Source organism: Microtus ochrogaster, linkage group LG2, assembly GCF_000317375.1.
Source record: "Microtus ochrogaster isolate Prairie Vole_2 linkage group LG2, MicOch1.0, whole genome shotgun sequence".
NCBI classification, from domain to species: Eukaryota; Metazoa; Chordata; class Mammalia; order Rodentia; family Cricetidae; genus Microtus; species Microtus ochrogaster.
Window position 1 is genome coordinate 13,152,924 of NC_022028.1, and position 26,417 is coordinate 13,179,340.

The window sequence follows — 26,417 nt, forward strand, 5'->3', positions numbered from 1 at the left end:
ACATGTTTACAACACACACACACACACACACACACACACACACACACACACACACACACACTTGGGGATTGTAAGTAAATGCTGTGGGAGCTCCTTCCGCTTCTTCAGCCAATAGTCTTTAAGATACCAACCCACTTGGGCGTGGTCTCTTTTGCTTTAAAAACTGTTTTTTAAGAGACCACACCAGAGTGGGCTGGTATCTTAAAGGCTATTGGCTGAAGGAGCGGAAGGAGCTCCCACAGCAAGTAAATGAAGGTTTTTCCTATTTTAGAATAAAAGAACATTCCTCTAGTTACAAAAAAAAAAGAGGAAAAGGCCATATGTTTATAATGCTATGACCCAGTAGTGCTTTTTTATGTACATTTATTTCTATATACATTGGATGAATAAATAGTACATATTCATTTTATAACAGAGAAAAGTAAGACGTAGAAAGACCAAATAGTTTTTCCCTAGCCTCTCAATTATGAACAGAAACTGTACTAGAAGCTGAATTTGCAGTTTTAAATCTAAGGAAATAACCATACTACCATACCCTCATTCACTAGCTAAATAAAGGGTCGGTTTCACTAATTGAATTATTTTCAGATAGTTTGGGAAACTTGCCAGAAGGGCAGATTCTACTTGTGTTCAGTAGTGTAAAACTACAACCCATAAATAAGTGAAAGAATGGGGTCACCAGCCATTTTCTTTAGATAACACACACACACACACACACACACACACACACACACACACTTTTGGCAGAAAGTGACCATTTAGTAGTGGATATCAGTATTTAATTTCTAAAATTAAAAGCATCATCCGCCTAAAATTTAAAAAGCATTTTTTCTTTTCATAATGTTTTAAAAGCAACATAGTCATCGAGACCTTATATAATTATAAAAGAGGTAATTACACTTTATGGAACAGAGAGCACTGAGAAATTGTTGTGGCAGATTTCGACATTATCTGATCTTGAGGCTTCATATCTCAAAAGCAATTTGTATAGCATATGGGTCAGATTGCCCTGCATACAATGATCAGATTTAACAGGAGTCAGAGATCAAAAGCAGACATAAAAAGACAGGACACAGCTCAGACACTGCCACAACAGAGACAAATGGGAAACTTTGAAACAAAGGGCTATTTGCATAGAGTACAGGGCACATCATTTTTCATATAACAAATGACTAAAGAATCCATATTTGAGATTGCCGTTTAAGCATACCATCTTCAGGGGTAAAGAGACGGCTCCATATTAAAGGAAGATACTGCTCTTTCAGAGCACCCGAATTTCTCTCCAGGCACTCAGGTCAGGCAGTTTACCAGCTTACAACCACCACAGGTGTAGCTTCTGGGTACCCAACTCCATTGTTCTCACCGGCAGTCACAGAGATGCAAAATTAGAAATAGCAAAAATTAAAATAAAAAGAATACCACTGTAGTGGTTTGAATACAAATAGCCCCATAGGTTCATGTGTTTGAACACTTGCTCTCTTGTTGGTAGAACTATTTGGAGGAAGGTTTAGGAGGTTGAGCCTTGTTGGAGGAGATATGTCATCAGAGTGGCCTTTACAGTTTCAAACGCCCACACCAGAACCGTCTTAATCTCTCTACCTCCAACGTGTAAGCTCTCAGATACTGGTCCAACGTGTACAAGCTTGCTACCATGCTTCCTGCCATATGATCACAGACTAACCCTTTGAAACTGTAAGCAAACCCCAATTAAATGTTTTTCCTTTATAAACTGACTTGGTTATGGTGTCTCTTCTTACCAGTAGAAGAAATGTAACCAAGACAACCACCTTCAATAACACACAAACATAAAGGCAGGAGGGAAAAGTTTGGTGGGGTACTCATCATGATACGTACATCATCAATTCCAGTATGAAGGAGGCAGACAGATTTCTATGAGTTTGAGGCCAGCCTGGACTACATAATAACTTCCAGGCCACCCAGAGTTAGAGAGACCCTGTCTCAAAAAAGAAAAAAAAAGGTGAAATTTGATTTGTTTCAAGTATATTCCTGTGAAAATACTATTGATGTAAGCATATCCTATATGAAATTAATCCATAGGTAATGACCCATATCCTGATTTGGAAGATCAAATAAGTGTGATAATAAATAAAATGAACTTGGTGGCTCATAATGATAATGAAAATTTTCTAAATGTTTTTTTGTTATGGGTGATGGTGGTGAGTGCTCGGTTATTTGCTTTGCCTTGTGCCTGCTAAGCATGTGTTTTCCCACTGAGGTACATCCCTGCTCTCTTTTTCGGTTTTTACAGCTATGGATTTGATGGTTGAGATTAACTGTGAGTGATATTTAACTAGTCTGTGTGAATATATTTATCTAAGTGTTAGAAGTTGTAGAGATATTTGTGAGTGAGCAGAAAGTCCATAAATTTAATCCAAGATGGAGACACACTTGGATAGATTATCTCTTAGAATTGAAAGAAATTACTATTTAACTATAAATAAAACACTTTATTAGAAAGCATCTGTAAAGTGTCTTCATGTAACACATACTAATATAGTATTAACGGATCAAAAAATATGCATTAAATACAAAGCTCTGGCTTGATATGAAAGTGCTCATATATTTCATTGGTTTTTGTTGTTGTTGTTTTTGTTTTTCGGTTTTTCGAGACAGGCTTTCTCTGTAGCTTTAGAGCCTGTCCTGGAACTAGCTCTTGTAGACCAGGTTGGCCTTGAACTCACAGAGATCCACTTGCCTCTGCCTCCCCGAGTGCTCGGATTAAAGGCGTGCGCCACCACTGCCCAGCTCATATATTTCTTTTATTATTTACTCTTACTCTTATTTAATACGGTCTCAGTTTCATTTAATACTTATTTTTCGTGTAAAAACCATATTCTGTTCTACCTTATAGAGCTATTGGAGACCTACTGTTTCCCAACCAATTTCAGATGGAAAGCCATTGTGCCCCCTAAATAAATACATGTTCATATTCAAGTATTACCATTATTTCTCTTCTATTAAAAAAATGTCTCCTTCTTTTCCCATGAAGAAACTTTCACACATCTTACTTCCTGTCCTAGCACCAGAGCCTGAAAAGGTGAACCCCTTCCATATTCTTTCCCTTCCCAATTGACTAAGACATTCCTTAAAGCAGATCAATTTATAGTCACAGCTGTATGCGTGCCCAGTAGATGGAATATTTTATTGAGCTAAACACACAAGCAGTGGGAATGCACTCAAAGCTATTCTTAAAGAAGAAATGAAGTGGTTATGAGAGAAATTACAGACAGGAGCAGCTGATTTCTACAGCTAGAAACTCCATGGATTTTACCAGGTGCGGCTCCCCAACAGGAATCACTCATCTGGTAGCTTGGCTTGCTGAATACTACTTGTCATCTGCTGTATGTCCCTATGGCCTTCTGCAAAGGGAAGGGTAATTTTTACCCATTTGCCATTCATTCTTATTGCTCCTTCATCCATATGATTATTTTATGTTGTTGTAGGCATTAAGATGACCTGCAATTAGGCAAATTCTAGACAGTGTTTGAATAATATTTTTTTTTGTAAATTGAAATAGAGAGGTGACAAAGAAACATACCCACAATCTATCCCCATAAATAGTAATGAGAATTTAATTTTTCTCACATTTTTCCCACCTGTTGTTCTCAGCCATTTCCTCTTTTCACTAAACCCTCTCTGTCTCCTTCCCTTCAATTTTAAATCCCTAGCACCAAATACAAGGAAAGCAATTCTGTCTCATGTTTAGCTAAAGAAGAAAGCTTGGCTTATGGGAGAAGTTCTAATTAACAGTATTAAGTCATTCATTTATTGACTAACAATGGCTACATTTGAGAATGTGGCCCTCTTCTTTTAAGTGTGGAGATCCCAACTGCAGTAATTCAGCACCTTTAGTTTAGAGTCAAAAGGGAGAAGCTGTAAAGGAAGAGGAGTATGATGGTTTATGCTTTAACCTGATTGGATTAGAGGATTCTGCAGGGAACTGGCAGTGAGCATCATTTGTGGAAATGTGTGTCAGAGTTTCCTGCCCCTGCCATTTGAGTCAGTGGGATGAACAAAGATGATACAGCATCATCTGATTTGGGTGAGTACCATCCAATAAAGGCAGGGACAAATAACGCAAATGCAGAGTAAAGGTGAAGTCTTCCTCCTTCCACTTTAGAATGTAACTGATCATCTTTGACTGATCTGGAACATGAGAAATCTATACTCTCAAATTTGGAAACAGGACCTTATTCTAGCGGCCTCCTAGGTTCTCGGGCATGTGGTATCAGGGATTTTACTATTACCTTAGATAACTGTAAGGTCTTCAGACTTAGACTCAGACTTTTTTTTAAAAAAAAAACAACTACTCTGTTTTTTAATTTTCATGGGAATGCTCAGCTTCCATAATTCTGTAAGCTTTTTGCTCAAATAAATCTTTCTTACATGTACATGCATATAGTATCTCTATGTGTGTATGTATGTATCTCTTTGTCTCTCTATCATCTACCTTTGTGTCATGTATGAATGTGTCTGGTGTCTACATACACACCTATCATCTATTTACCATATCTTTATCTCTGTGAATTTCTCACTTTTTTGTCTTTCTGGAGAACCTGGAGTAAGACATTGAGGCAATTTTCTGATATTATGCACTTGTCTGTGTTAGAAACTCTTACTTTAGACCACAGACATATGTAGTTCATATTCTGAAATTACTAACCAGAGCCAAAACACAGGAGTCACAAATAAGAGTCATGAACTCAACTATGGCCCAAATTGTTGGCAGATACAAACTTTTCATTGCTCTGGCTGTTTTCCTTAATTTACCAAAATGTTATAAATCAGTTCTTAAAAACAGGCCTTAAGGGCCAAGCAGTAGCTCTTGAAAAGCAGATATAGATGGAAAGAGACTAAAACAGAAATCAGAGCAGATCAACATGCCTTCAAAGTTGGAGGTAAGCAGTATTGTTTTTTAGAAGCACTAGAGAAATCACAGATTAGTTAAAGACGTTAAATTGTTGGTCCAGGCAGGTGCTTGATCCTCTTTAGCTTACTGTCTTAGACTGTTTGCATTGACGCAACAAAACAATAGTCTAGTGGCTTAATGATAACAGAAATTTCTTTCATTTCTGGAGGCTAATGAAATACAAGATGAAGTACTAAAATATCTGGTGGACAGTTTGTAAATAGCACCTTTTAGCTATAACTTCAGACTGTGTAAGAGGCATTGGTATTCTCTAAGATATCTTATATAAAGGCACCGACCTCTCAAGGGCAATAATTCATTCCTTCCCAAAGGTATCTCTAACTCGTAGAAGTGTCACTTGGGTGTTAGGATTCTAACATATGAATTTAGGGTGTAGGAACACATACACTCAGACATTAGGAGATGCAGACAAAATGGTTTTATTGAAGCTTAGAAATACCCAAAAGAAAGGTTCTGATCTGTTTCGAGATGACTCTATTGAAAATCTAGATTGCCAGAAATGTTGTAGATGTATGATACAGGTAGAGAAAGGTAATATTGTCTAAGAAGCTCATTTGGCCAGCATTAGTTTGACCTGCTTGGATGTTTCTTGAGCACGTATTGCAGGAGAAAGCCTGTCTCCCAGGTGCAATAGAACTACAGAAAGCAGCTTGCCACAGAAGATGTTATGGATGAGAAAAAGATGTGTACCACACACACAGTATTCTTCTTGCCGGCTGTGTAGATACTATGAACTCACATTCTGTCCTATTAATTTCTTCTGATTCAAGCAAGCATCTCTAAGCTCTTGAAGAAAATTTATGACAAAAATAAAAATAATTCCAGGAAATGGAAATGGAATGGCAGGCTCAAAAGGGAAGAGAAATAATTAATTTAAGAAAAAAAGAAATATTTTTGCCCTCAGAAGATATGAAAGTATCTCATCATAAAAATAAGGCTGCAATGTAGTAAAGGTGGAGCTAATATTGAAAAAAAATCTTTGAACATTGAATGAAATGAACATTCTTGTACCACTCAAGACATCTAAAAGTAAGTTGCAAATATTAATCAGTCAAAATTCTATTCTATAATATTCCTACACTGTAGGTATTGTTGTTGTTATCCTTGTTTAGAGGAAAAATAACAGATGTGCAGAAAGGAAAGAATCAGCGCAAGGTTGGACATACACCTTAGCTTTTGTCCTCTCTAGTATAGTTAAGGCTTACTACATGGAATTATAAAAGGAAATGTTAAAGACATGGAAACACAAAAAGAACATCAGAATCTTTTATGGAACATTAGCATGTAGCTATAGTAAGATTTTTTAAAATGATAAAATCAATAATAGGAGGAATGGTCACTGAGAAGAAGATAGGTCAGAATTCTTACTTTCAAATTCATATCCCCCCTCTTCACTACTTGTTGCTAAGAATATATATAAATTGTACATCCAAATAAATCCCTATATATGACCTGCTCAGTCTGTATAATGTTACTTATATGTTTGTTTTCAGAGCTGACCATTTTGTATTAGATTACCAATTGTTGTAATCTTCTGTGGGTAAGACTATTTCTCCTCCTGCTCTTAGCATTTATTATTGAATCACAGACAATACATCATAAACTAAGAAATACACACACACACATCCGACAAGAGGCTTTATCTGTGACTTTGTACTTTAGAACATTTTCTGTATAATAAGCCCTCTAATGCCCAAACCATTGCTTTCTCACGATGTAGATTTACCCAGCTTGAATATCTTCTCGTGTAACAGAATGAAAGGATAATGAGTTTTCCTAGGGAAATGGTTCTGTGTCCCACATTATTTTTAGCTTATCTGCAGACATCTATAAAAATCGTAGACATTAGAATGTACTTTGTGAAGTAAGAAATAAAATCCCAGATTATAAGCCACATTTAAACAGATATAAAATGATAAGGGCTTAAACTTGGAGAAACAAATTAGTATTGAAACATAATTTTGTATGTTGTGATAAAAAAATACACACTATTCTTTGTATATGGCAGTGAAGAAATGATCATACTCAAGCAACCAGGATCCTGGTTCATGCCAAGGAGAACCACCAGCATGCTGCTGGAGAGACATCTCCCTATTACTTGTGTTTTATAGGTCTAACCAGCTCAAACAAAAACCCTACTTCTTCCCATGGAATTGTTACAATTTCTTTAAAATTTCATAAAAACAGAGGAAAATTGTTTTTCCTATCACGATCCACTGTCTTCTGTTTCTTGTTCCTAGTGTTTATCTGGTATCTGAGATGCACGGTGGGTGTCAGTCTTAATCTTCATCTCTACTACCCACTCTTTAAAGTTAGAGAAATTAAGACTCATAGAGATGATCTTGTCGCATGTAGGGCAAAATCTAAATCTGGTTAGAGTACCAAATGCTAGGGTCCACAACTGCTTTCTCATTGAATAGGTCAAGGATTGATTGCTACAATTTCCCAGGTGACTCTTGCATAGCCTACAGAGGCTGTTATTTCAACTCAAGTTGAGCTGCTCCTCATGCTTACTGCACCAAGCCATACAGCCTCTTGCTCTTCCAAGTCTAATGCCTGGAAGTCTCTTTCTCCAAATAATGCCTCATGAATACTTTCCAATTGTCTTCAGGTCTGTGTTGAAACGCTTTTACCAGCAAGGATTATGTTGAACAGAGCCCTCTGTAATCCTTATGATATCATTTTGCTCCACTTTTTTCTCAATTTTAAATCAAAAGATTAATTTTGCTTTTATCTATTTCTGTGTGTTTTTGTCTGTATGTGTATAGGTCTGCATGCATGTGGATGCTCTTGGAGGCCAGAAGAGAGGCAGGAATTCCCTGTAGCTGGAGTTACAAGCAGTAGTGAACTTTCCTATGTGGGTATTGGGAACCAAATCTGGTCATCTATGACAGCAACAAATTTTCTTAATCATTGGGCCTTTTTTTCACCCCTTTTTTTTTCTTAAAGTACTTGTTACCTGCCAGCATTTCTCGGTAACTTACAAAACTTCTTGTCTATCATCTACACACATTAAATAAATGTTCCAAGAGGATAAGGACAATTGCTTTGGTCACTGGACTACTCCGAGTTCTCCTATGAAACTCTTACATACTAAGCATGAGTAAAAGTTTATTGAATATATGGATAACATTTCACATCAACCTAACACTTCATCATACAGCAATGTGTCATGTTAATGATCATTCTTAGAATCATTCATTCCACACTTTCTCTGTGAGTAATTTCTAGCTAAGATAGGTATTTAAAATAAAATATCAATTATTTCTGACATCTGCATAAGTCAGAAATTTTCTTCAACTGGGAGAAGGATATTTATATATTGGTATGTGAACTTACAGCACTATTAATAATAGATTAAAGTTTTGTATTATCTATAATTAACCAGTATTTGTTAAGTTTCTAATATTTTGATGAGTGAAGTAAAATTATATCTTAATCATGTCTATTTTTTTTTCATTTTTTGAGACAAGGTTTCTCTGTGTAACAGCTTGGCTGTTTTGGAACTCATTCTGTAGACCAGATTTGCTTAAAACTAATAGACTCCACCTGCCTCTATCTGTGGAGTGAGTGCTGGAATTAAAGGTGTGTCAAACTCTTTTAATGCACAATTATCATATACTTTGCATTTCAAAGAAAAGAATTGGAATATTGGTATCAGGAAGCAATTTTATTATAATATATATCAAAATGTAAATTCTTCTCTTAATTATTAAGCAGTATGTTTTAAGACCTTACATAGTAACATATTCTTATTTAAATGAAGTCTATAGTTTCTATGAGGAGGAACAATTTTTGACAAAGCAGTTGGCTGTCTATGAGTTTCTAGTATCAATCTAATATTGAGCACATTTAGGCTGCGATTTAATATCCTTAACATTAACCCAGTCTTGTGGTTTTTATGACCCCTTTTACTTCAGAAATTAAGATCCCAAAATGTGTTATGAGCCAGGGATTCTGGCAACTAAGGCACCTGAACATGGCTCCCACATTTGCCTACTTGAAGTCTGAATGTAGAGCTGAAATGAGGTAAATATGAGGAGCAGCAGGGTGCCACTTCTGCTTGCTTGGTGTATAACATCCCTGGAATATTCCTCTGAAACTTTGTGTTTTTGCTGGGGGCTTTTTCATTGGAACAGAAGTATTGGTTGTGTAGCTAGCTGACCACGTTCCTTGCTGAAGATTTGGGAGTCTCTCCTTTAGGTTCATCCTAGTTGATCCAAAATCTTGTTTAATATTGCATATTTAATTTGCTAGAGTAGGTTGATTCTTGGCATGCTGATTGTGATCACTGCAAAACCCCAGGACTCATCTTCAGTCAACAATGCAATGTGTAAGTTAGGTGGAGATGCTCTGGTCTCCAAGAAAGAAACACCATTGTTTGATATTCACTGTATGTTTCAAAGAGTGACACTGGGATCTAGTTGCTTCCTCAGTGTAATTAATAATATAGCCAAATACCTCTAGGAGCTCCTGCCTATTGCTGTATCATATAGCCTACAGACTTAAAACTGTTAATTACGAAGTTATCTTTATGACTTTGGAAATGCATATATTGATAGAAGAATTTAAAAAAAAAACAGGGAAGAGAAATTGGTTGTTACAATTAGATAATACTGTTATCTTTACATGTTTTGAGATAGTCATTCTAGAACTGAATAAAGCAGCTTTGCACTGTGGGTATTAGCAATTCATAAAGCAGGCATCGGTGGGGGAACATGTGTTCTTCAGAGACCATTGCATAATAATCTTCCAGACTTAATTTTAATCTAATTCAATAAAACACATCATACTCAGACACGAGATGACAAGACAATAGTTAGAGGGCACTGGAAATTTGTCTTGGCTGTGGAGCCTGCTGCCTCCGAGCTAAAGATAATGAAAAATTTAAAGATGAATTGTCCTTGATTCATCACTCTTGTTTCTGAACTTGAGATAATGAAATTTTAAACTAATGTTTACTCCTAAAGTATTACCTACTGCCTCCAAGAATTGTGCCTGATGTAATTCGATTCTTATTAGAGGACAATGATTTAGGGTGTGCTAATGGATTTCTTTCTATACTGCCTGTTTAAAGAAGGGTGTCCTGAGAACTACAGAATTTCAGGAATGTGTATTTTAGAAGAATAACTTTCTATGTTATTAGTGAATTACACTACTATTGAGAATGTTAAGATATTGGAATTTTATCCAGCCCTAAAAGCATCTATAGGATGTAAATTGAGAAGGAACTCTATTGATGCAATAGATGAAAGGGATAGTATAAAGGATTATACAAACTCTTAGCCCATGTTTGTAGCTATATTCTACCAATATCCAAAATCAAATTCACACTCACATTCACACCGAGTTAGAACTGTCATTAAAACATTAAAACATGCTGTAATGTTGTTGATGGATGGTTTGATTACAGATATAGGTTATAATTTTCTCCTAATTTTAATTTACAAGAAAAATAACTAGTTGAAAGTAGAGGAAGCATCCCCTGGGCTTTTGAGTTCTGAAGTCTAGGCAGCCATGGCACTGAAGCACTAGCAAAACATGTGCTTCAGTGGACATTAGCAAGCTCAGCAAGCCTTTTGCTACTGTGCTTTCACAAGGCTCTGCCCCCAGGCAATGAGCCGCCTACCCAAGGACTATTAGTTGGTTAATAAAAGCTCCTTTCTGAAAACCATGCACCTTCATTTCCCCCTCGCAGTGCTAACCCTAAAGAAGGCACAGCAGTGGAGGAATATTTCATCTTCCAGAAATTCTAACCCCTTAATCCCACCTAGGGCAAGAAAATGCCTTCAGTTTTTACTACAACCTATAGGCATAGGCATCCATAATCCATTGTCTTTTTTCCCCAAACTCCTCTGACTGTTAACCTGAAAATCATCAAAGAAAGTTTTATTATTTTTATTCATGACTTTCACTTCAATCTAGGTCTTGAAAAAAAAAATCTCGTTCATGTATAATCTCCTTAAAACCTACACTGAACCTAAATACAGTTTCCTTAATTCCATTTGGCTTCTCTGCCATTGCAGTCCAACAAGTCCAGGAGAAAAGCATATATGTGGGAGGTGTTTTCTGGAAGGCTAGTGTGGTTAATTGTGTCTTGGTCTGGCTAGACTATGATGCTCAGCTCTTTGATCAGTTTTCATGCTCCTGTAGAAGGGGTTGGTATTTACAATCAGCTGACTTAAGGAAAAGTAAATTGCCCTGCATCCAATTTACTTTTGAATTAATTTATTTTTTTGAGGCCCTCATCAAGCCAACTAAAGCTTTTCCATGTAAAAACTGAGGGCTCCTGGTGACGAAGAAATCTGCTTCAGGACTCTACAGAGAATCCGTTCTGATTTGTCACATGTGGGCATGACCTACCGATTTTGACTCAGGACTGCACTATCAAACATTAGCTCCATGGGTTACAGAGTTTACTGTTGCCAGTTCCAAAATCATGCAAATCGTTTTTTTTTTCCAAGACAAATCTTTCCTCTGTACTTCTATTCATTAAAAGATTAGTTGTATTAACATTTATGTATGTGTGATGTGTGTGTGTGTGACAGAGTGGGGGAGGAAGGAGAGAAGGAGAGAGGGAGGGAGGGAGGGAGGGAGAGAGAGACACACATAGAGAGACTCACACACACACACAGAGATTCTGTGTGGTTATGTGCCCGTTTGTGCAGATCCCCACAGCATCCAGAAGAGGGTACCACCTCCTATGGAGCTATGGCTCCAGGAGGTTGTGAGACATGAAACAGTGAGATGCTGGTAGGGATCATCTTCAAGAGAAATATTCTTCCTTAACCAATGAGCTATCCTACCAGCCTCATTGCTTCTCAGAATTTCTTTGTATCCCTGCCTCCCTTTCTCTTAAACTTGATGTAATTAGCATGGATTCAAGTCAGAAAAAAAAAAGAACAGTTTTATCTTCACTAACGGAAGAGTTGTCAGAAGTGGAAAATTTAAAACAAGGAGGGTATTAAACTGGGACAAATGTTAATAAAGGTGCAGTGATCTAATATAAAAAATTATGGAACCCAACAGGAAGTGACTGGTGTGTTTTCCTTTTTTTCCTCCAGAATGATTTTACTTGTAATAGTCACTGTCTTTGCTATGAGAAACTTCCAAGACTTAGACTCTGGAGTCCAGGAAATGAGGCAATGCAAACCTCTGTCCTAGTATATTTAACAGAGAGACCCCTTCTTTTACCTCAGCTTGTAGGTGACTTCCATGTCACCACTGTGCATTTAAATCACACCTAAAGTAACAGTCATTCAATTATTGGATACTACAAAACATTATTAGGAAAAGTCATAAAGATAAAAATTATTCCCCCTGCTCCTAACAAAAAAAACTTTGAATAAATAATTTCCCAGAAGCATAACTAATTGACTAATAGCCTCATTCTAGTAAATTCATCCTTATCACATTTTCATGCCAGGAAATGAAAAAAAAAACATGTTTCCTGAAATTAAAAAGTAAGGTATTATTGGGACTAGGAAGACTGGAGAGTAGTCTCATTAGTTAAGACTACTCGCTGCTCTTGCAGGGGATCTAGGTTTGGTTTTCAGCTCCCACATAGTGGCTCCCAGCAATCCAAAACACTGGCTCCAGAGAATCCAGTGCCCTCTTCTAATCTCTGTAGACTCCAGCCTCACACATGACACACGTGCATATATTCAAGCAAAACATGCAGACATGTAAAATAAAAATAAATAGACCTTCAAATTTTTTTTCAAAAAACATACTAATATGTTTAGTCATTTTATATGAATACAATTCTTTTGAAATAAATGGAATGAAAATGAAAATAAAATTTCTTTCCTTCTTATTTACTGAAAACTACAAATTAACTGAAATTTATACATTATATTATAGTTACTAGCTATAATTTTATTTAGTTTCATATTTTAGAAATTGAGTTATTAATTTGTCATATCACTTGAGAATTAGAATTCCTATAGGAAAGAACTAGAGAGGGATACGTATGTGCCCATATATAGGTAGATACAAAGTAGGTAAATAGAAGATAGATGGTAGATAGAGAACACTTTTATAAGGACCTGGAGAAATATCTTTGTGAAACAGCTGAGATTTTCTCCACTGTCACACCTCTGGACCATAAGGACAATAGAGAACTCGAGACAGACATTAGCTGCCTCAACTTTGAGGAAGTTGCATCCAGGAAAGTCATATGATTTTGACTAAATTGTGGAAAATAGGATATTATAGGAAACAAATTGTCAGATAATATTTTGTTAAGAAAAGTGGGTTTTCTCCCTTTTTTTTTTTCTTCCAAAGGTTGGAAAAGGACGGACCAGAATTGGAAGTCAAATAAAAGATGGCAAAGGGGGCTGCAAGATATAGGAGAAGAGGGTTCAAGTGTTCCCATGGGAACCAGGGCTGGCTATTGTCACTAGACCGCTGGCCTGCAGAGGGAGGTGAAGAAGGGAACACCAAACTTCCTTGTTGAGCTTCTGAATTTTTATCTTTGTTTGCAACAATGTCTGTATCTGTCTTCTAAAGAAACCACAGGGTCCACTTGTCATCAGGATTTCCTGCCTTCAAGTCGTTTGGACCCTTGCAAGGATTCCACATTCGTGTAACTCTACATGATTGTCCACATCCATTAAAAGTGATCCACATCCTGACACATGTCAAATACGCCATCACACTTGTAAATAATTCCTTTCCTGTGCAGACTATCCTGGAGAGTTTCTTTCTTTCTTTGTTCTCTTTTCTTTTTTTTAAACAGCTGTTGGCCCATGCATGCTCCATTGTTTAGTTCCTAATTCCTCATGCTTTTTACATGAGATAGAATTTTCACCAAAAATAGCTCATTACTTCAGTTAGAAGTACCTTGGAACCATGTCCCAGAAAACTAAATTCGAAGTGACTTAACCAGACAAACACCTTTGGCCGTTCAGTTGAGGAACTAGTGTGCTGGCTAGTTTTTGTCAACTTGACACTAGCTAGTCTCAAAAGAGGGAACCTCATTTGAGAGAATGCTCCCACCAGATTGGCCCACGGATAAGTCCGTGGGATCATTTTCTTAATTCATGATTGACATTGCAGGGCCCAGCCAACTGTGGGAGGTGCTAACCCTAGGTAGTGACCCTGGATGGTATAAGAAAGTCAATTGAGCAAGCTATGAGAGCACAAGCAAGCAGGCAAGCCATATTCTTCTATGGTCTCTGCTTCCGTTCCTGCCTCCAGGTACCTGCCTTCAGTTCCTGCCCTGACTTCCTGAGTGCTGAAGTGTAGGCTAAGAGCCATAGACTGTACAAAACCCTCTCCTCTCCAGGTTGCTTTTCGCCATGGTGTTTTGTCCCAGCAAGAGAAACCCTAACTATAACAACTAGACTGGGGTCAATTGCTTTATACCATCACCAAGGATGTATTTTTGTTCTGCTTCTACTCCGGGCTTCAACATTATCCAGTTTCATCCCAGTGCTGCCTTCTCAAGGTTACAAGGCACCTGTAAGCAGTTACTAGGATGAAACGCTGGGCTATTCATGACCTCGCAAAAGGATATTTACTGTTCTGGAAAAAGTCGTGAGTTGTGGTTTGAATGATCCTAGTAATGTCATGCGCCTACCCTCAAGCAAATTGCGTGGTTAAGAGTAAAGTTGGTTAATATACACATTGAGGCCAAATCCAAAAGCAAATAACTCGGTGCAGTGGGCTAAGTGCTTTCCCTGATAGTTGAGCTATTATTCCCAGAGGAAACAGAACTTACTCTATATAGCAAAACACCACTTGATATAATTCAACCCCTGTTGATTTCAAAAGGTCTCTAAGTGATTTTCAGTGTGATTAATTGGGATGTTTTAATTTAATTAATTCTAATGTTTCTGTATAAGGATATTCCATTTGTTAAATAAACAAAAATCTTTTTATCAAAATACTTCATTAAATCTAAATAAAAATGAAATCATCTCTGATATCTTTGATATTTTGTATAATAAACAATGTAAAATTAGTGTTAGATTAAGGAAGATGCCAGTTGACACGCAGGTGTGGTCAGCTAGAATTTACAGGAAATAAACTGGAGAAAGTTGAATAACAGCCTCTCAGAAGAAGTACTGGTGACTAATAACCACCCAGTTTGATAGCAACATGACATAGAGCATTACAAAGAAGAAATTCAGAGTCTACCCAGAGAGATTGGGAGGTTGAGGCAACTCTCCACCTCCCAGGGACAAAATTGACAACAGCTACACTTAAGATAGAGACCACAGAAAATCACCTCTGAACTCTCAGTGCAGATGTTTAAGGAGAACAAGAGCAGAATGCCTGTCCTGCTCTAATAACACCAATAAACTAACCTGCTCACTAATCTAGACCTGATGGAATGCTTTCTTAGGTTTGCTGTTGGTGCCTTTGCTGGGTTAAATAGGTGTTTGCTCACATCTTTCCAGGCAAAACATAACCTCAGGCCGACACTGCCCTCTTCTTTCTTAATGCCTCTTCCTCTTTTATCTTTTTTCTCTTTGTTTCTTCTCTTTATAATTTTCCTTTGGATAGGAGCTCCCAGAGAACACAGATCAGCCCAGTTTGCAAAATAGCTATGCCTCAGTCTCCAGACAGCCCAGGTTGTTTTAAATAGCTGATCCCATTTTCTTACTACTCTCTTTTGATTCAAACTACTCTTTCTCTTTGCACTTCCTCTTCCTTCCTCTACTCGTTTTCTGTTAACTCCATACTAATCATTAGTCTTCCTGTGTTCTGTTTTCAACTAGTGTCCAGAGAAACAAATGCATTACTGCACCCAGCATTTCTTAGTATTCCATTCCTTTAATTCACGAAATAATTGAGACTTAAGAAGTGATAGTTTCTAACTTGGTTATTCCTGTATTTTCACAGTGGCTCTACTCTTTGTCAGAGAATGTCTTAGCAAACAGTATTCTACTCTCAGGTATTTTTGTCCTCTTCCCCAAACATCAGTCTACTTGAGGAAAAAGATACCTCAGTCCAACTCTACTACAACCCAGAACTCAGTCCTCTGTGAATGTTGCAAATATATTCATGGAGAGAACATGAGGGATAAAAAACCCAAATGATCTGACTATAAATGCTGATGGATAAATACAAAGACACAGAAACATGACAGATCCAAGCTACATGACTTCTGTAAATTAATTTCCCCCAATGAGAATGAATTAGACAAAAATCTCAGATGCAAAGGTATAAAGAATGATAAATAAATATATCAAAGATAGCAAAGAGGATACAAATGCCTGAATGAATTCCATGAGAAGGCGAACACAGATGAATGAAATAAAGGCATGAATACAAAACATAGGTTGTTCAATGAGCAGATAGAACTGCTTTTAAAAAGAAAGTGAAATGAAGATAAAAAAGAGAATACAAATGCATGACTGAATTCCAAGAGAAGGCAAACAGATGAACGGAATAAGAAAGTGAATACAAGACATGAAAGTATAGTTCAATGAGAAGATAAAAACACTTTTAAAAAGAGACAAACAGAAAGGTTGAAAATTAAAAATTTAGTAAGGCCATCAATATGGCAGGTATTTAAATAAGAAGTGAATCAACAAAGAAATCAAGATTTAAATAAGAAAATCTAGAATCACACACACACACACACACACACACACACACACACACACGACAAACCACTTGAAATTCCTGCCCCAGCTTCCCACAATGATGGTTTGTAAAATGGAACTGTGCGCTGAAAGACATCCTTTTGCTGTTGTTTCGCTGTTGTTTCTTTTCGTTAGGTATTTTTTAATTCATAGAACAAAAAGGAAGCAATGACAGAAATTGGTGCTAAGGAAGTGGGGTTGTGACTCTGATAAAACTGAATATGTGCTTTTCATGACACGTGGCCTGTGGACTGTTAGTGGTTGTAGAAGAATTAGGGACCTTGGGTCAGAAAAGTCACTGAATGCTGGAAGCAGAGTTTAATGAACTGTTTTAGTGAAACCTTGGAAAACAAGGATACAGAGAGATGTGTGCACAATCAAGGCCTGACTTATGACACTTTAGAAGAACAGAGGGTTTTTTTTTTCTTTTAATCCTATGCAGGGATGTTGCTATTCATGTGATACTTTTGGTTAAGACTCTATGGGTGGTGATAAGGCTAGGACTGAAGGTGAGCTGCAATTATCAAAGACATTAGCACCAGTGAAGTGAAACTCCCTGTGGTTCATTGGCACAATAAGGACATGTCTCCTTGACATCAGTACACTGAGGCTGTATCTGTGGTCCAGGGAGGCTGGGATAGCAGAAGAACTTGGCAATGTAAGCCTTGACTCTATGTTCTGGTTCTCAAGATATGAAAGATTCATAATAGAGGTGGTCCTAGAAAGAACCTGAGGCCTAACAGTGTGTGGCAAAGTAGAAGTCCCTGTCTGGAGGCCCCAAGAAACAATTACATAAAACTGGAGGTGAAGCCTCAACTGGAACGGAGACTCTGGGGTACTGCGGATGCTACAGCCAAGGGACATCAGCCAAAGAGAATGCAGTTATGGCATGGGGCCAGCCTCAGCCCAAGGTAGAAGCTGTATGTGCTGCAGGTGGCTGACTTGGATGGGTGGGGCTACTTAAGCTTTTTGAACCTAGAAGGTGAGAAGCAGATGTTGGGCATGAAGCTATAGGATTTGATAATTGTCCCGATATGGGTTTTTTTGGATCTAATTGTTTCTTGTGATGATCTGTTTTTCCATTTACATAATAAGAATGCTAGTCTATGCCATCATATAGTTATATATTAGTCTCTTCTTTAAAGAGACTTTGAACTTTTAAAGGTGAGCTGTAGTTTATGAGGTTGGTGGAAAGAATAGTTTATGGTGTAAAGTGGTATGTTTGTGTGTCAAGGTGACAAGCCAGGGAGCTTTTGATGACTAGCTTTAATTGTTGACTTGTTTGGGATCTCCTGAAAAGAAGGGCACAGTGAGATATTGTCTACCTAAGACTGGCCCTGTCTGTTGGAAGACTCTCTTAATTAAGAATCCCTATGAAGGAATTGGTGGTACCTACAGTGGGTTGTGACACCTAAAAAAATAGTAATACTCCACAGTCATGTCCAAAAGTGGTCTTACCCACAAAATCCCTCGTTGTGCCTGAATGGTTCTTACCTAGGTGGTTATAAGTCCTGTCAACTTAACAATTTACACTATCTTAGTTGGGGTTTCTATTGCTGTGATAAAACATATCCAAAGGGAACTTGGGGAAGAAAGGGTTTATTTCAGCTTATAACTCTTAGGTCGCAACCAATCACTGAGAGAAATGAGGACTGGAACCCAGGGGTTGATACAGAAGCAACAGAGGAGTGCTGCTTACTGATTTGTTCCTCATGGCTTGGTCATCCTGCTTTCTTACAGAATACAAGATCACCAGTTCAGGGTTGAAATCACTTATATTGGACTGTGCCCTCCTACACCAGTCATTAATCAAGAAGATGCCTCACAGACTTGTCCACAGACCAGTATTATAGAGACATTTTCTCAACTACGATTCCTTCTCAGAGGAACCAACACTGTTTACAACCAGTGTAAACACTAATCAGAATGAATAGCAAAAATGATGAGAAAAAAATCAGAAAAAGATCCCCATTTGTAATTACTACAAGCCAACCAAACATGTATGCACGTGTGCACCACCATCCACCACTACCACCACCTCTTCCCATCACCTCCCCCAGTACCACCCCCCACCTCCACTACCACCACCACCACCTCCACCACCTCCACCACCTCCACCACCACTACCACCAACCACCACCATCACCTCCACCCCTAACCACCACCTCCACTACCACCAACTCCACCACCGCCACCACCACCTCTTCCACCACCACTTTCACCACCACCACCTCCACCACCACTACCAACACCAACTCCACCACCACCTTCACCACCACCTCCACCATCTCTATCACCATCACCATGACGACCAAAACCTTTGACTATAACTGAAAGAAAGAGATTAAAGTGGACAGAGTACCTCATGTGTTCACGGATCGGAAGAATTAATATTCAGAAATAATACTATAGCTAAAAGCAACCCATGTAGTCAATATAATCATTAAATTTCTGGTAGCATTTTTCACAGAAATTGAAAAAAAATCTTAAAATTAATGTGAAAATACAAAATAACCTGGATATCCAAAGTCATCCTAATCAGAAATAAAGTTGGACCTATCTCCACACTTGATTTTAAGCTATGTTACAGAACGATTATAACAAAAGTACAGCAGTGCTGGCGTAGGTTCAGATAAGTAAATTAAAGCAATAAAAGAATATCAACATATAACCACATCAAGCTACACTCATATGACTTTTTAAAATAAAAATTAAAGATAAAAATTTCAGACGAGATAGCTTTTTTAGCAAACAATATTAGGAAAAATGAGTATTCATATGTAAAAGTGGGAAACTACATTATCCCTCCTGTCATGTGTATAAATCAACTCTAAGTAGATCAGAGACATAAATGTAGTACCTGAAACTCTGACACTATTAGCAGAAAAAACAGTAATAAGAAAACAACAACACAAAAATAAATGTAGAAAAAGATTTTCTAAATAGGATTCCAATAACTCAGGAAAAAATCTAAAAAATGGGAACTCATGATATTGATATCATCACCAGAAAAGGGGTCAGTTATCCAGTAAAGAGGTAGTCAGCAGAGTGGAGGAAAACATTTGCTAGTTATAGAGACAACAAGCTTAATACCGAGAATATACAAATAATACAAAAATGAGAAAACATAAAAAACATAGATAATATGTGCTTTCAAAAGATGAAATATAAATAACCAATAAATATGAAAAATAACCCCACTAGTCATTAGAGAAATAAAAATTAAAACAAACTACATTGAGATTCAACATCATTCCAATCAGCATTTCAATCATTAAGAAAATAATAATTGGGAAGTTGAGATGGTTAAAAGCCTATAGTGCTCTTGAAGAAGAACTGAGTTTGGGTTACACACTCATGGGAGACATCTCACAATCTTCTATAAGTCTAATTTCATGAAATCTTGGGCTTCTGACCTGAAAGGGCACCTGCAGTCATTTGTACAGAACCACATACACACACACATAAATAAAAATAAACCTAAAAAAAACAGTAGAAAGCAACAATAAATGCTGTAAATCAGTCCAACCTTTATGGAAATCAGTATGGAGATGAAAGAAACAACAACAAAAACCACCTGAAAACAGGTCTGCCTAATGCCTCAGCTATACTCTTCCTGCCTTTTGACCCCAAAGAATCAACATCACAGTGCACATTAATGTTTTCCAGAACTTTTCACAACAGCTAAGTAATAGAGGAATATGAAAAGAAAAACCTGATATTGATACACAGTGGAATATTTTTAAGGCATGAAGAAAAATGTAGGTGTGCTATTTACTATAAAATAGATAAAACTGGACTTAATCACATAAGCAAATGAAGCCAGTCTCACAAAACCAGGTACCATGAACAAGTAGCCTCTGCCTCTTGAGTGCCAAGACTGGGGGTAGGAGTGGCCACGCCTAGCAATTTTCTGGAAACACCATCACTAATTCAATAAGGAGGAGAGGACAGATCTCTAAGAGGTAGCCAGGCTATGGCTCCTCATGGATGAACTGTAATGGTTAGTATGGATGTGAGTTTGCAATACTAAGAGTGGTAACAAAAGCCCACAGAACCCTTTCCTGTTCTCACCGCATTTGCTGTCCATCATGAGCCGACACAGCTAGAGGCCCTTAATAGATGCAGCACCTTCAGAATCTACGGATTTTAAATTTCGGATCATAATAAATTGTCCGTGGTATTCTGTTAAGGTAGCACAAAATAGACTAGGATGTTTTAAACTTCTATTATTTTTACAAATAACTTATCTTTTGCCACTTTGGAGAAAAATAACAAAGGGTAAGAACAAGATATGGTACAGGTAAAGTATTTCTTATGTGACTACTTACTCATTGTAGAAATAAATTCATAGTAAGCATTTGCTGGGGGAGGGAAGAAACATTTTCTTCAATGGGGTAATTGTAAGATGTCCTTGACTTTGTAACCAGCTCCCCAATCATGATCCTCTGAGCAACACTAAAGAAACTCAGTGGGTAGTCAAAGCAAATCAAACCAAAACTAAGGAAGACAAAGGGTAATAAGGGAAAAGAGCGGACTAGTGAGAAGAGAGAGTGGATCAGTAGGAGTAGGGTGGGAGGGGGAAGGGACACAAGAGAGATAGCAGGATTCAGGTTGTGAAAATACATTATATACATGCATGCAAATACCGCCACAATGAAACCATTGTGCATAATAAATATGTACTAATAAAAATAAAGGCAGAAATTAAAAAAATAAGATGTACCATAAAAGAGAAAAAAAATCTGTAATTTGACAAGTTTTAACTACGAGTTGTTTCTAGTAAAACAACAGAAGGGAGAAATGGGAACAGAACTAGACCTGCTGTAACTAGAGTTGCCAAAAGCATTTATTTATTTCTTTTCTACTCTCAGGACTGCACCAGAACAACTCAGAGTAGCTATTGACTTGCTATCTCAGGCTAGAAGAGTAGATATTGCGGTCCTTCCATCAGAATCCTGGAGACCTACTTCAGTATTTTATTTACTAGTGACATAATTAGACAAGTCATCTACATACCACAAAGACTGATACTTTTCTACATAAAACAGGGTTAATAAAATCTACCATATTCGTTACTTAAATAAGAATTAAAACCCATAGTTTGTTTTCTGTATTATGGTGTATTGTCTGCATCATGGTATATTCAACAGTTCTTCATTCTTCATTCCTGTGCTAAAATACATGGAAAACAATGAATTTGAAAGAGGAATGATTTATTTTGGTTCATGGTTTTGGAAATTTCACAGTCCAAGAGGCTGGGTCCAAGGCTTTTGGTGTTAGTTCAGATAAAACACCCTGACAATGGGGATGTTGTATGTTCTTACTGTTCCATGGTATCCGGGAAGCCAACAGAGACGGAGGTCCGAGGTGTCAGTCCCATCAGAAATGTGTCACCTAACAACCTACTCTCTCCAACTAAACCCTGCTCACCAAAAAAATCAATCTATTGTAGACTATTGTTGTAGGTTTATGGACACATCTCACTTCTCAGTACTGCCTCCAGTTGGGGAAAATACTGCAAACACATGCATCTTTTGGCGGTACACTTTATTTCCAAACCAGAAAATATGACTAATTGAAATTTCTTTTCTCTGTTGAGTTCTTTAAAGATTAGTAGCTCCACATGTTTAGGTACGAACAGACAAAGAAATGGGGACCTGGGATTCGTACTGAGAGTTGGTAACACTGATGATACATTGCTCTTTGCCCCTGAACACCTGAATTTGAAAGCATGTCCAAAGAAGTGTGTCTGAGGAAGCGTAACATATCTCTTAGAAATACAAAACATGTTCCTGAAATTTTTTTATTTATTTCATTAGTGGAACTATCATTTTTGAAAAAGCACATTGACCAAAAATGACATCAATTTTCTTTAATTTGCTTAAATTAAAAAAAAAAATATGACCAGGGACTGGAGAGATGGCTCAGAGGTTAACAGCACTGGTTGTTCTTCCAGAGAGTTCAATTCCCAGCAACCACAATGGTGACTCCCAACAATTTATAATGAGATCTGGTGCCCTCTTCTGGCAGGCAGGCATACATGTTGGAAGAATACTGTATACATAATAAATAAATCTTAAAAAAAATTATCAAATCAGAATCTTACAGGGTTAATAAAGTTCTCATTAAAATATAAGCCACAGAATATCCTATGGATGGAAAATCCTTCTGTAGTCTCCCACTGCACTCAGGAAAGAAAAGGACTAACTCTCTGATATGAATAATTAACATTTTGGTAGAGGTTGGTGAGAATTCCAGTTTATGCTACTTTTCTTCTGTATCTAAGGTTGCACCCTTCTCTACACTACCCCATTCATTTTTAAAGTTTAAATATTTAAAATTAATGTTCAAAAAATAAAAGAAAATTAATGTTCACTTTTCAAGCTTTCTAGTTGAGAACACAAGTATGTACCCTCTAAATGAGACACATATCCCACCCCTTTCTCGAGCACACCATTGGCTTTTCAGCTCCCTGTATGTCGCAAACCTCTTCCTGCTGCGGTCCTCACAGTATATATTCAGAACTCTCCCTGGTGGGGGAGAAGGGATATCCCACTTGCCATGCAAACCTCAGCCTGATTTCACTTCTTAAAAAAACAGCATTGTGGATTTCCCTAACTAAAATATGAACTCTACTCCAGTCTTCTATTTCTTAACAGCTTATTCCTCACTACTGAGTTAATATCAAAACTGCCATTACATTTACACATGTGTGCAAACAAAGGTACACACACACAATGAACTGGAAGAAGTGATATGTTTAAGACACAGCATTTTAGTTTTGTCTCATCCAAATCCACAATGTCAGCTTCCTTATCCACAAGTCAGAGGGTTGTTACAAATGGAAGTGATATTAGAAATTACTTCCATTCCACTTCTTATCCCGTGTTTCTACTGTCTATCTAACACTTTTTCCATTGTGTAAATCATAAACATCATATTCTATGATTGCTGGACATCCATCCATTCTGGATAATTTCTCATAAGAAGAAGCCTACTGTCAAAAAAAGAGATATGAGAAGGAAAACTCATTCTCCCTATCTGAACAGTATTTCCAAATAAGATGATGAAAAACTAGTTACTAAATCATGATTTTTATTTATTGTGAGGGTACATTTAATAATACATATTAAAATGGCATGCATTTGAAAGTAATCTTTGCATAAACATTGAGTGAACTAGAAGAAAATCTTCAGTTTTATGAAAAGTAGGTTTTTGAATCCTTTGTTAGTGTACCTACAAAGAAATATATTTAAATTTTTGTACTAGAAAAAGACTAATTATGATGAAATGCCTTTATATACACCATGCAATTTTCATACAGAAGCTTAACAAAGAGTAGTCACTCCCTATTGTTTTGCTACTTAGAAATGCCATCATAGATTTATTTAGAAATTCTTTGGGGGAAGATAATTATTAGAGAGATTTATGTGTAATAATAGCACGCAAATCTCTGATAAAGTAATACTAGGTTTTGAGATTTGGAAAATTTAGCCAGGTTATTGTTTAAACCTAACACTGAGATGGGAACAAGTTTCTGCTGTTTTGCCTTTTACTAGTAGGACAGTACTAGGCTGCATATGTGCATATGTGTGCTCCTGCAGTGAGCCCTAGCAGAAGCCTCTGAGTGTATGAAACCGGGATGTTGTTTACCTTTGGCCAGCTGGACATTCTGCTGGTCTCTTACAGAGAAACAGCACAGCGTTCAGCTCTACAGTTGAAATTACACAGAGGAGCATTGCCCCAGCCATACAATCCTTCACAATTGAAATCCCTTGATGTATGTGCCTTTTCTGCCTTTGTAATCACAGAACCTGATGCCAGTCTCCAGAAAACTGCTGAACCCACTGAATTCCCATAGTGAACAAATGGCTCTGACCAGAGATGGCAAATGAGATGGATTGGCTGGAGGGCAGATAATTCCGCTTCCTTCAAAGGGTGAGTTACTTTCTTTTACAGGTTGGTGGAGAACATACAAATGTATCTTAGTGCGTTTTCAGCATTTGAAGGGATAGCAGAAATAAGACCTATAAAAGCACAAAGTAGTAGAAACCCAACGCCCAACAAGATCTGCCCTGCTACTTGTAGGGACATTTCCCTTGCATTTAGTAATGGGCAGCTGGAGAGGTGTGGCTATCTGCCACAAATACAAAATAGTGTGAACGCTCTTTACTTCTAAGTGTCCTGAAGCATTTGATTCCTCTGTGTTTAACAAGGTACCCAGAACACTCATTTGTGGGGTTGTTGAAAACGGCTATGGTCTGAGTAGCCATATGCCCTTGGGTGTGCTATTCAACCCAATCCACCTTTAGGTTATCATCCATAAGAGGGAGACAAAATATATAATCTCACCATGGGGTTATTTTTAGTATTCATTGACTTTTCTCTTATAAAACTTAAACTCCTGGAGAAAAACTGCTAGAATAGAGTTAGGGTTAGGACCAAGGGAGTCGGGAGGAGGAACTAATGAAGAGATCAACTATATAAGCTTGGGACTGTGAGTAGAGAGATTCCTGAGACATAGGAATGCGGCAGAGGACCATGTAGGACGGAAGGGTACTCCGTTATATCACCAGCAGAAGAGAGCAAGACAGGCATGCTGGGAGGTCTGAATCCCGTGGTAAGTGTCTCCTTTCAAAACAAGAGGAAAGGAAGCAGCAGAGATGACAATGAACACTCATGGTAGTTAGTGAGGTGGGTAATAGTGGAAACACCCCTGTTCCCCATTGATTTCCTGTGTCCTTTGTAGGCTAGAATAAAGATGTAGAGGGACTAGGGTCTGGAATCAGATTACAATTGTTTTCAAAGTTAAAAGAAAAAAAATCACCAGAGCATTTGTTGCATATGCGAATGTACGAATACAAGCTTGCTGACCTCACATCATATCCATTGTACACCTCCTCATTTATTACTTATTGCTTTTATTTGAAATTTACCTTCAACTTCTTATATGCAAGAGTCAATTTTTAAGTCATTTAACATTATCTGCACTGTGAAAAGCATGATCACTTTCTAAATCCTACCAAAATTGCCAAACAATTCATATATTAGTTGTGTTATTCTATATTTCCCAAGAATAAGAAAATACTCGTTGAATAAAAATGGACAGAAGGTGATACAGTAAAACAACAGACATAAATTTACACATATTTTATTGTGGTAGATTGCAAATAAGTTGTTTACATTTGAATTGATCTCAGCTCCGTTTCCATGGATCCTGGAAACTCAAGTGATTCTATCTGTAGCCCTGACACTGCACAGGTACTTTGAGAGCTATATCGGCAAGGAAACCAGTGACCCTTTGGAAACCAGGGAACAGTGCTAGAAGTTGCCCAGATAAAAGACCATGACCCTTTACAATCTCTTAAGTGTATTACGGACCAAGATACTTATAGTGGCCATGTGTCTTGGTGTATCTAAGCTCTTTTAATTTTACTATTGTTTTAAAGGAATCAACATGGGACATGGCTGGTAACCTATGTGATTTTTATTTATTTACTTATTAAAGATTTCTGCCTTCTCCCCACCACCGCCTCCCATTTCCCTCCCCCTCCCCCAATCAAGTCTCCCTCCCTCATCAGCCCAAAGAGCAATCAGGGTTCCCTGCCCCGAGGGAAGTATAAGGACCACCCACCTCCATCCAGGTCTAGTAAGGTGAGCATCCAAACTGCCTAGGCTCCCACACAGCCAGTACGTGCAGTAGGATCAGAAACCCATTGCCATTGTTCTTGAGTTATCAGTAGTCCTCATTGTTCACTATGTTCAGCGAGTCCGGTTTTATCCCATGCTTTTTCAGACCCAGGCCAGCTGGCCTTGGTGAGTTCCCAATAGAACATCCCCATTGTCTCAGTGTGTGGGTGCACCCC

The 26,417-nt window shown here is 37.6% G+C and overlaps 1 protein-coding gene and 1 non-coding gene across 4 annotated transcripts in view; one reads left to right on the forward strand and one right to left on the reverse strand.

Annotated features, from left to right (window-relative positions):
- Nucleotides 1-26,417, reverse strand: part of Adgrb3 (adhesion G protein-coupled receptor B3) — a 704,417-nt gene that overhangs the window by 243,482 nt on the left and 434,518 nt on the right. The gene's annotated exons all lie outside the window — the stretch shown is intronic.
- LOC113457593 lies at nucleotides 3,000-3,096 on the forward strand. Its single transcript, XR_003378140.1, has one exon. It is a non-coding gene; the product is annotated as a small nucleolar RNA SNORD22 (small nucleolar RNA).